The sequence below is a fragment of the Eubalaena glacialis genome, chromosome 13, assembly GCF_028564815.1.
Source record: "Eubalaena glacialis isolate mEubGla1 chromosome 13, mEubGla1.1.hap2.+ XY, whole genome shotgun sequence".
In the NCBI taxonomy this organism is placed as follows: Eukaryota; Metazoa; Chordata; class Mammalia; order Artiodactyla; family Balaenidae; genus Eubalaena; species Eubalaena glacialis.
Genome location: NC_083728.1, coordinates 88697250 through 88708388, shown reverse-complemented (window position 1 = coordinate 88708388; position 11139 = coordinate 88697250). Strand labels below are relative to the sequence as shown.

At 47.4% G+C, this 11139-nt stretch overlaps 1 pseudogene; it reads left to right on the top strand.

Moving 5' to 3' along the window:
• Positions 1-1203: 1203 nt before the first annotated feature.
• On the top strand, positions 1204-1951 carry LOC133104255 (zinc finger protein 892-like; annotated as a pseudogene).
• Positions 1952-11139: the final 9188 nt, after the last annotated feature.

Genomic DNA, 11139 nt, shown 5'->3' with positions numbered 1-11139 from the left:
TAAAGACTTTAAAAATGGTCCACATCTACGCAGTGGTTAAGAATCCACCTGCCAATGCAAGGGACATGGGTTCGATCCCGGGCCTGGGAAGATCCCACATGCCTTGGAGCAACTAAGCCCATGCGCCACAACTACTGAGCCCACGTGCCACAACTACTGAAGCCCATGCACCTAGAGCAGAGCCCATGCTCTGCAACAAGAGAAGCCACCACAATGAGAAGCCTGTGCACCACAACGAAGAGTAGCCCCTGCTCGCTGCAACTAGACAAAGCCGGTGCGCAGCAATGAAGACCCAATGCAGCCAAAAATAAATAAATAAAATAAATTTATAAAAATAAATAAACAAATAAATTAAAATGGTCCACGTCAAAAAAAAATCTTAAATAAAAGGACTAGAGATGATTTTAAAAATCAAAAGTAGTTGTCTCCACGTGATATTATTATAAGTGATTTTTCTGTCCAATACTTTTTCAAAGCTGCCCAATCTCCACCTGTTTTCATCCCTCCCTCCACTTCCTCAGTTATTTTAATGTTAACATTTATTCTCATCCTGTCTGCTTATCCTCTTCCCTGGTTAGTCTGTTCAGTTGTCCATTTTCTCAGGTGGAGCATCCTCATGTCTGACCTTTTATTGTGCCTCATATTCATCATTCTCCCATCTCTATTATTCACTGAAACTTTGTCATCTGCCATTGCCATGAGGCTTTTTCTGAGAACATTCAAATAAACATTTTTAATAGGCATCATTTTAATTTTCTTTAACTTCTTGCCACCTCAGCAGTTTTCTTTCTCTCGGCATGGAGAACACAAACATTTGTACTTTTTATTTATTTCAGATTCTGAATCTATCCCTGAAATGAAAGTGTCCCTTTCAAAGCAGGAAGTTTGTGAAGAAGTATCATCTGAAAGGGAGCTGATAATAGGAAGACTTACAAAAGATGATTCCTGGAACTTCGGATTGATAAAAGCCTGGGAATGTGGAGGCACATTACAAAGGCAGCAGGGAAATTGGCAAGTCATAATTAAACTCAAGAGAAACACTATGGAGGATTGTAATGAAATCAGGGAAGGTTCAAACACAAACATCAGAAAGTTTACTCAGTGAAAAAGCCTTGGAAGTGCAGTGAGTGTGGCAAGTCCTTCAGTTACTACTCACCAGAGGATTTATCCTACACGAGAGGATTCATACAGGAGAGAAGCTCTATGTATGTTCTGAATGTGGAAAGACCTTCACCTGGAGCTCGTCACTTATCCAGCATCAGAGAATCCACACTGGACAGAAAGCCTACAAGTGTCATGGATGTGGAAAAGCTTTCAGTCGTCGTTCAGCCCTTATTCAACATCATATCATTCATACCAGAGAAAAGCCCTGTGAGTGCAATGAATGTGGGAAGGCGTTCAACCAAAGCACGTACCGTATCCAACATCACAGAATACATACCGGAGAGAAACCCTATAAATGCAAGGAGTGTGGGAAAGCTTTCAATGACACCTCATCCCTTATTCAACATCAAAGGGTTCATACTAGAGAAAAACCCTACGGATGTAAAGAGTGTGGGAAAGCCTTTAGCGACAGGTCAGGCCTTACTCATCATCAGAGAACTCACACAGGGGAAAAGCCGTATGAATGTAGCGAATGTGGGAAGGCCTTCAGTTACTGTTCAGCTCTTATTCAACATCAAGGAACCCACACTGGGGAGAAACCTTACAAATGTAATGAATGTGGGAAAGCCTTCGTGACTGCTCAGCTCGTGTAGGACATCAGAGAGCTCATACTGGAGAGAAACCATGTAAATGTGATGATTGTGACAAAGCCTTCAGCCAGAGTTCTCCTCTTGTTCAACACCAGACAATTCATGCAGGAGAAAAACCCTACAAATGTAAGAGATGTGAGAAACCCTTCAGTGTGCATTCAGCCTTTCATCAACATAAAGAAATTGAAGATGAATAGAATGCAACAAATTCGTGAAATAATTATGTATTCTCTCCTGATTGTATAGAACTGCTCTAAATATTACAGGGCATATTATAAAAACATATGAGGCTATGTCACACAAAAATTGACCATCTTCCTTGAAATGTTATTAGGTATGGAGGAGGACAAGAGGTACATGTAGATATCTCAGTTACAAAACCAAATGGCTGAAGCAGTGAAGAGAATTTCTAGGGGAGCACAGAAGGAGAAACTCTAGTTTGGTCAGGGAAACAGTAAGGAACTGAGCATCTAATATCAGTAGAAAAAGTAATGAGAGGAGCAGACTGAACATTGTTTGAGGCTGATGGCTCTATAAATAGTAGTTTCAGCCTGAAGCCAAAGTGGGGAGGATCAGGATCCCAAAGAGGAGAATTACCAGGAAATAAATAAGAGAGGAAATAAAAAGAGAAATAAAAAGAAAAGAAGAGGGGAAAAAAAGGAGAGGAAATAAAAAGAGAGGAAAAAAATCTAAGCCCAGAAAATCCTCCTTTTCTGTGACCCTACAGTCTATCTGTTCATTTGCAGATTTGCAAACACTGAAACCAATATTTATTTACCTTGGATGCACATTGAAATCACCCAAGAAGCTTTAAAAAAGATACTGGATCCCAGGGAATTCCCTGGCAGTCCAGCGGTTAGGACTCAGCACTTCCACTGCCGTGGGCCCAGGTTCTATCCCTAGTCAGGGAATTACGATCCTGCAAGCCACGCGGTGTGGCCAAAAAAAAAAAAAAAAAATACTGGGTCCCAGCACCAGAGTTTCTGATTAAATTGGACTGGGGTGTAGCCTGAGCATTAGAAATTATAAAAATTCTTGGGGGACTTCGCTGGTGGTCCAGTGGTAAAGAATCTGCCTTCCAATGCAGGGGATGTGGGTTCGGTCCCTGGTTGGGGAACTAAGATCCCACATGCTGTGGGGCAACTGGGCCCACGCACCACAACTACTGATCTTGCACACCTCAACGAGAGAGCCCGCATGCCACAAACTACAGAGCCCACGTGCCCTGGAGCCTGTGAGCCACAAGTAGAGAGAGAAAACCTGCACGCCACAACTAGAGAGAAGCCCGCGTGCCACAACGAAGATCCTGTATGCTGCAACTAAGACCCGATGCAGCCAAAAATAAATAAAATCAACAAATAAATAATAAATAAATCTTTTAAAAAAACACAACTTCTTGGGTAGGTTGGGTAGGATGGACCTAGAAATGATCATACTAAGTGAAGTAAGTCAGAGAGAGACAAATATCATATGATATCATTTATATGTGGAATCTAAAAAAAAAATGATACAAATAATATTATTTACAAAACAGAAACAGACTCACAGACATAGAAAACAAACTTTTGGTTACTAAAGAGGAAAGGTCGGGGTGGGGAGGGATAAATTAGGAATTTTTTTTCTTTTTTTCTTTTTAAATTTTATTTTTGGCTGCATTGGGTCTTCAGTGCTGCACACGGGCTTTCTCTAGTTGTGGCGAGCAGGGGCTACTCTTCGTTGCGGTGTGCGGGGCTTCTCATTGTGGTGGCTTCTCTTGTTGCCGATCATGGGCTCTAGACGTGCGGGCTTCAGTAGTTGTGACGTGGGCTCAGTAGTTGTGGCTCGCGGGCTCGAGAGCACAGGCTCAGTAGTTGTGGCGCATGGGCTTAGTTGCTCTGCAGTGTGTGGGATCTTCCCGGACCAGGGCTGGAACCCGTGTCTCCTGCATTGGCAGGCGGATTCTTAACCACTGCACCACCAGGGAAGCCCCCATTCACATTGTTGTGCAGCCACCACCATGGTCCATCTCCAGAACTTTTTTCATCTTCAAACTGAATCTCTGCACCCATTAAACACCAACTCTCCATTTTCCCCTCCACTCAGCCCCTGGAAAGCACCCTTCTACTTTCTGTCTCTATGAATTTGACTACTCCAGGTACCTCATATAAGTGGAATCATACAGTATTTGTTCTTTTATGTCTGGCCTATTTCGTTTAGCATAACGTCCTCAAGGTGCATCCATGTTGTAGCAGGTGTCAGAATTTCCTTCCTATTTAACACTGAATAATATTCTGTTGTCTGTAGACCACCATTTGTTTATTCATTCATCTGTCCAGGATGCTTGGGTTGCCTCCATCATTTGGCTCTTGTGATTAATGCTGTGAGGAACATGGGGGTACAAATGTCTGTTTGAGTTGCTGCTTTCAGTGATTGGGGTATTTAGATGAGGTTCATTGGCCCTGTTGGAATTCCCTATTCCAGGGCTGCCTGGTGAGAGAGCTTCAAATCGGGACTGGCCTTACATGTTCTCTTTTTCTCTCCTTCAGCTTAGCCTGATGGCCGGGATCCTGCACCACCTCAGAGACCAGGCCACGGAAGCCGTGTTCCTGCCAGTCCTGTGGAAGGTGAGCAGGACTCCTCCTCCCCTTCCTTGGCGTAGTCTCAGCGCCGGGCGATGGCTTTCACATGGCTTTAACTCCTCTGTTCAGGTCGAGCCATCTTTATCAGCTGGGGGTTTTTCCTTCTTGGAAGGTAGGATGTAAAGAGCTTAAACTTTGGGGCCAGATGGGTTCAAATCCAGACTCTGTTTTAGATGTGTTACCTGATCTCTCACGGTTTCCTTATCTGGAAAATGGGCTAATGAGAGTAGCTGTCGCAGAGTTGTGAGGATTCAATGAAACGGGGCACGTGGAGTATCGATCGGCAGGGTATCTAGTGACATGTGGAGCGCTCTGTAAGTTTGAGCTGTTGTCACCACAGTTGCTCCTTGTTTCTGTCAGTGATCATTATTGTGTACCTACTGTATACCAGATAGTACTGCCTTTGAGCTGGGAGAGAAGCTCTCACCTAAGGCGCTTACAAGCCATTTGGAGAGGGAGCTATGGAAACAAACTCCTGCAACACAGGATAAATTCTGATCTGTTGGCATCAAAGGGTACACTGGAAGCTTAGTTACTGAACTCGTAACATGATGGAGGGTGATTGTGAGAAGCTGAGTAGGAAAGTGAGGAGACATGTGAGGAACCATCGCGACATTTGGAAAGAACAGTCTTGGACGGGAGGGAGGCAAGAGGGAGTTCGAGGGGCAGCGGTTTGACCCGTTGGGTCAGCGTGTCCGCATTTGCTGAGGGATCGCAGAGCTCTGTCTGCCTTTCTGGTGGCATCTCCCGCCTTCCCTGACGGCCAGAGGACCCGCCCGCAGGGATGTGGACTCCCTTCTCTTCCCCGGCCTGTGTGCATCTTGTTCTCTGTGTCCGCAGGCAGACCCACCTCTGCATCTGCTGAGACTCAGCTCAAAAATCCTCTGTGAAATCTCTCTGAGGTCCCGCATTAACCCCATTACTCTCCCTTGTGTTCCCACGTGGGCGGAGGGCTGGGCTGGGCTCAGGAGGACAGCTGCAGAAGAGCCACTGGGTGGGTGTGGGGTGACTGGAGGTGAGTGTGTAGGGTTTTCTTTACAGAAAAGGCCCAGTAAGGGAAGGAGAGAGGGCAGAAGCGAGAGGGAGCAAGGCACCAGGAGCATCTTTGTGAAGGCAGGAGAGGCGGCAACATCCTTGCGGGCTACGGGCAGGAGTGATAGTCTGGGAAGGAACTTGGCTGTGTTGCTCTGCTTCATGATGCCTCACTTCTGACCGTTCTGACACCAGCTGGGTGCCCGCAATTTAACTCATTCTGACACTGTCCCCCTGGAGTTAGCATCGGACCCACAGGGTAAGGGCCCAGTCCCCGCAGGACCGCCCCCCGCCCCGACCTCAGACGCCAATCACAAGTACGGGCTGTCACCTGCGCTTCTGAACCACCGGCTCTAAATTGGGGTTCCCACGACCCACTCCGCGGGTGCCATTGATCTGGTAGAGTGGCTCCCGGAACTCTGAAAACGGTTTACTTAGCAGATCCCTGGTTCATGTAAAAGGCTACAACTCAGGATCAGCCCGATGGAAGAGAGGCACAGGGCAGGGGGAGTGGGGGAGGGGTGCAGGGCTTTCCTCTCCAGGCAGACACCCCCCAGCACCTCCGTTTCTGCGTTTTTATGGGGGTTCATTACGTAGGCGTGATGGGTCGAGTCACTGACCTTGGGTGACTGGCTGAACCCCAGCCTCTCCCCACCCCTCAGGTGCTGGGGGTGAAGGTTCTCACCCTCTCATCACATGCTTGTTCCCCTGACATCCAGCCCCATCCTTAGGAGTTTTCCACATTAACATGAACTCAGGTGTGGTGGAGGGATTTGTTATGAGTAACAAGACGTTCCTCTCACCTGTATGGCCCTGGAGCTATTTCAGAAACCGAGGACAAAAGCCCAAATATTAAAAGATGCTCCTCTGTTCTTATCCCTTAGGAAAATCCAAGGGTTTTTAGGAACTCTGTGCCAGAAGTAGGGAGAAAGACCAAATATATATTTCTTATTTAAATCACAGTATCACAAGGGGGAAAAGGGCAAAGACAGAAGAGTCGTGGTCATTGGATTAAGACCCTGGAGGAGACAGGAGAGAATGGAATCGGGCCGAGGAGGAGGGGTCACCAGGAGGGAGAGGAGAGGAGGGGTGAGGCCCGATGCAGGGAATGTCTGGGAGCCGGTGGGGAGGCGGGAGGAGGTGAGGGCCATGTGCCCCGGGGGCTGTTTTCTGGGATGTGACTGGCAGTGCCTCCTGAGAGGAGGGGGTGGGGTGAGCCCCTGTCCTCACAGCCCCCATCGGCCCCCGTGGACCCCCGGATCGTCACCGTGTTGACTTCTCCCGCTTCCCCACTGGACCCTTCACTCCCTGAAGCGGGGCTGGGGCTCCGTGGGTCGCACAGGCTGTGCACTTAGCAGCTCTGGGGGCCCCGTGGTCACAGCTGCCATGTGAAGTGTCCCCTAGAGTCGAGCAGTGCGCAGCCCGAGGAGCTGGTCCTGTGGGCCCAGCAGGAGCTGTCACCTCTGTGCGTTCACTGTCACTGGCGTGTGGCGCGGAGGCCGGCGACTTCTTGGTGCTCAGTAAATGTTTCCTGAAGGAACGGGAGTGATAAAGGGGGAGAAGACCACTGGTGAGGACCATGAGGGCGAGAACTGTGGGGCCACACGAAGGGCCCAGCTAGAAAGCCCCACGCACAGAGATAACTCTGGGGGTTTGAACCGTTGTATCCCAGCACCTGGGAGCCTCCACGCGGGTGCAGAGAAGGCAGCGGGCGGGTGGGGCAGGTGAGGGCGTCTGCAGGCAGCTCTGGGGACGGAGGATGTTGGGGATCGGGGGAGGGGGCTTGAGACCCTAACCCTGGAGCCAGGTGTGGGCAGGAGGAAAGAAAGGCCTGTCGTTTGGGAGACTCAGGGTCTGTCTGCAGAGGGGAGCGGGGTGAAGCATCTCGGGTGGGGCTGGTATTCCTATTGCTGAAGCCCTTCCGCACGAACACCCCCGAACCACAGCGAGTGTGGGGGGCAGACGCCAGGCCTCTCGGCCCCCAGGAGCTGGGTACACAGTTGCAGATGGAAACATCTTCCGTGGGCACGGTGCTCAGCGGTCTGCGTTTGGCCCCGTGGAGACACTCTCCACCGTTCCCCACTTTGTCTGCGCCCTGGGAGGCTGGCCTTTATCTTCTCCATCCACGGGCTCCCTTGCTTTTGCTTCGGGTTGGCTTCTGGCAGGGGGATGGGGTGGGGCCCGGAGGCCTGGAGGGGATCGCTGCTGGGGGCTTATCCCTCAGTCCTTCCCCGCTGGGCCGCCCCCCGCTCCAGTCTCGCTTCTCCAGCAACTTTCTGGATCCCAGTGTCCTCTCCCGTCCTCCCCCTTCACACCTAGTGGGTAGCGGTGCCCATGACAGCCAGCCCGCGAGCTCCAGCCCGCCTGGTTGGTTCCCATTAGCCTGTCCATCCCTGTGCGAATGGCCCGCACGCTGCCCCATCCTCAGTGACCTCATGGGAGTGAGCCATCTCTTTCCTGAGAGGTCCGGGCAGAAGAAATACAGGATGTGGAAGGTAGGGTTGTACAGAGCAGGGTCGGCCAACTCACCTGGAGCCGGGAGTAGTTTTATTGGGTCACAGCCACACCCGTTTGCTCTCCTGTTGTCTGTGCTGCGTCTGTGCTACCAGAGCAGAGCTGAGTGACTGCAGCAGAGACCAAACGGCCAGAGAAGCCTCCAGTGTTGACCATCTGTAATAATAATACTGTAGCTCACGAAGTTATTGTAAGAATCGCAGCTGCAGTTAGTCGCTGTGTTTCCAGGGGTTGCTGGCCTTTGAGGACGTGGCTGTGTACTTCACCAGGGAAGAGTGGGATGCACTGGACTGGCCTCAGAAGGCCCTCTACAGAGACGTGATGCTGGACAACTACAGAAACGTGCTCTCCTTGGGTAACGAGTTGGCTTGAAGGTGAGGGGAATGGGATTAGGGAGGGCACATGAGTGTCCCTTACAGTAGGGGTCCCCAACCCCCTGGCTGAGGACCGGTACCGGAACCGGGCCACACAGCAGGAGGTGAGTGGCAGGCGAGTGAGTGAAGCTTCATATGCCGCTCCCCGTCGCGTGCATTACTGCCTGAACCATCACCCCCCGCAACCCCCATCTATGGAAAAATTGTCTTCCATGAAACTGGTCCCTTGTGCTGGAAAGGTTGGGGACCACTGCCTTACAGTATACATTGTTGTTTCTTTTTAATTAATGTATTTATATTTTATTTTTGGCTGCGTTGGGTCTTCATTGCTGGGCGTGGGCTTTCTCTAGTTGCGGTGAGCGGGGGCCACTCTTCATTGCGCTGCGCGGGCTTCTCATTGCGGTGGCTTCTCTTGTTGCGGAGCACAGGCTCTAAGCGCGGAGGCTTCAGTAGTTGTGGTGTGTGCGCTCAGTAGTTGTGGCTCGCGGGCTCTAGAGCGCAGGCTGAGTAGCTGCGTTGCACGGGCTTAGTTGCTCCGTGGCACGTGGGAGCTTCCCAGACCAGGATTCAAACCCGTGTCCCCTGCATTGGCAGGTGGATTCTTAACCATTGCGCCACCAGGGAAGTCCTATATTGTTTTATTTCCTTAAAAATGATATGAAGGGAATTCCCTGGTGGTCCAGTGGTTAGGACTCCACGCTTTCACTACAGGGGGCTCAGGTTTGATCCCTGGTCAGGGAACTAAGATCCCACAAGCCGTGCGGTACAGCCAAAAAAGAAAAAAATTATATGAAACAAATATGACATATTAAGAATTGATTAATCGGTGTGGTGCATACGTGAACGTTCTTTAAAATCGTTCTCTCTAGTCTACACTTGTGTGTATGTTAACAATATTTCACAATGAACTTTCCATGTTTTTTGTGAGATATCACAGTTCAAAAGTATATGAATATATATGACAGAAATAACATCCACGCCTCCTCATCCTAGTGAAGGAATAAATCACCTTCAGAATCACAAAAGTCCATTATATTCTCTCCAGTTTCATCTCCCTTCCTCTTCAGCAAAGGTTAATCATTCTCTTGCATTATGTAGATATACCACTTATCTCTGTCTGGACAATATATTACCTAGTTTTGCTTTTTCTGGAACTTTATGTACATAGAATCATACTCTTGTTCTTTCACTGCATGTGTGTTGAGAATCATGCATCTCTGTATAGCTGTGGTTCAGTCATATTCACTGACACTGAGTATCCCACTGCAGAAATATAGCACAATTTATGAAACTCTTCTTTGGCTGATCAGTTTTCAGGATGTTTGCAATTTGGGGTTTTTACAAAACAGCATGTCAAATGCCTCTTGGTTCCCTGTGAAAAGACCTAGAAATAAGTTATATACATGTTCAACTTTAAGAAGTAGCACCAAACTGTTTTCCCTAATAAATGTAACAACTTACACACCAATAGCTGAGGAGAGTTCCCACCACTCTACATCTTTGTTAGTACTTGGTACTGACAGATTTTGAAAGGTTTGATAATCTATAAGGTGTGAAATAGTATCTAATTGTGGCTTAATTTGCATTTTTCTTATTACTAATGTAATTGAGTATGTTTTCATCTTCATGGGCTGTAATTCCTATTTTGTTTTTTCCTAATACAGTGTAGTTAAATTTATCAATCTTTTACAGTTAGTGCTTTTTGAGTCTCGCTGAAGATTGCTACAAGTTTATCAAAAATTTGTTTTTTTTCTTCCTGGGTACACTCATAATAGAATGTAATTTGGCACTTGCTTTGGGGGAAAGAAATTGGGAAGGTGTATTGAAAGCCATAAAACACTGAACAAGGAATTCTACTTCTCTGAACATAGCGTTAGATTCTAAAGAACAATCCAAATCCTAAAATTACACTGACATTCACTACAGCATTTTTTGCAACAATGAAAAATGAGACAGACCTGAAACTTCCAACAAAAGGAATTGTTACATCCACTTGATGGAAAATGACCAGCTATTAAGCATAAAGTTTAGGAAAACCAAGTAAAATCCTCAAGACATAATACTAAAGAAGATATAAAATGTAAACACTGTGATTTTTGTTATATAGAGAAATATGCATAGAAAAAGAATCAGAAGGAAATACACCAAAATACCGGTATCAAATGGATTGTGGTGCTGGGATTTTGGGTAATTTTCCCCCTATTGTTTTCCCAGATATCCAATAATGTACTTGTATTCCCTTAATTAAAAAAAAAAAAAGTTCAAAAAATTTGGATGCAATGCATATTATCAGTGGGTAGCACTAGAAAGATAATCAGATAGATTTAGGCTCTAATCCAAGTTCTTAGCTGTGTTTAACCCAACAAGGAAAGACTGGGAAAGAAAGAGGGACTCTGCAAAATTAATTTTTAAAAAAGTCAAATATATAGAGTGCCTCTTGTAGGCACTGAACTGTACAAGGTGTTCTGGAGTATAAAATATCTACCATCTAAGTAGAAAGACAATTCTAAGTGACTGCAATACATTCTCAGGGGAGTAACAGGAGGGACAAGATTTGGTCCAAAAGCAGAGGTTCCAGAAGAGTGACAAGGACAGAACTCTCATGGTTCCGCCCTCGCTCTGCTGGAAAGTGTGTTCTGGTGGGGCTCCTGACTCACACAGTCCTGCTTCAAGGCAATACGCTACCAAAGGACGTCCCTAGACTCTAGCTGGACTCAATCTTTCTTGGGTGTGATGCCCAAGGCAGTATGACCCACGATTACTGAAATACTCCAAAAGCCAAAGAATGTAGTTTCTGGAAAGAAAGAAAGAGAGAGAGAGAAACAAAACAGCTCATGCAGAAGCATG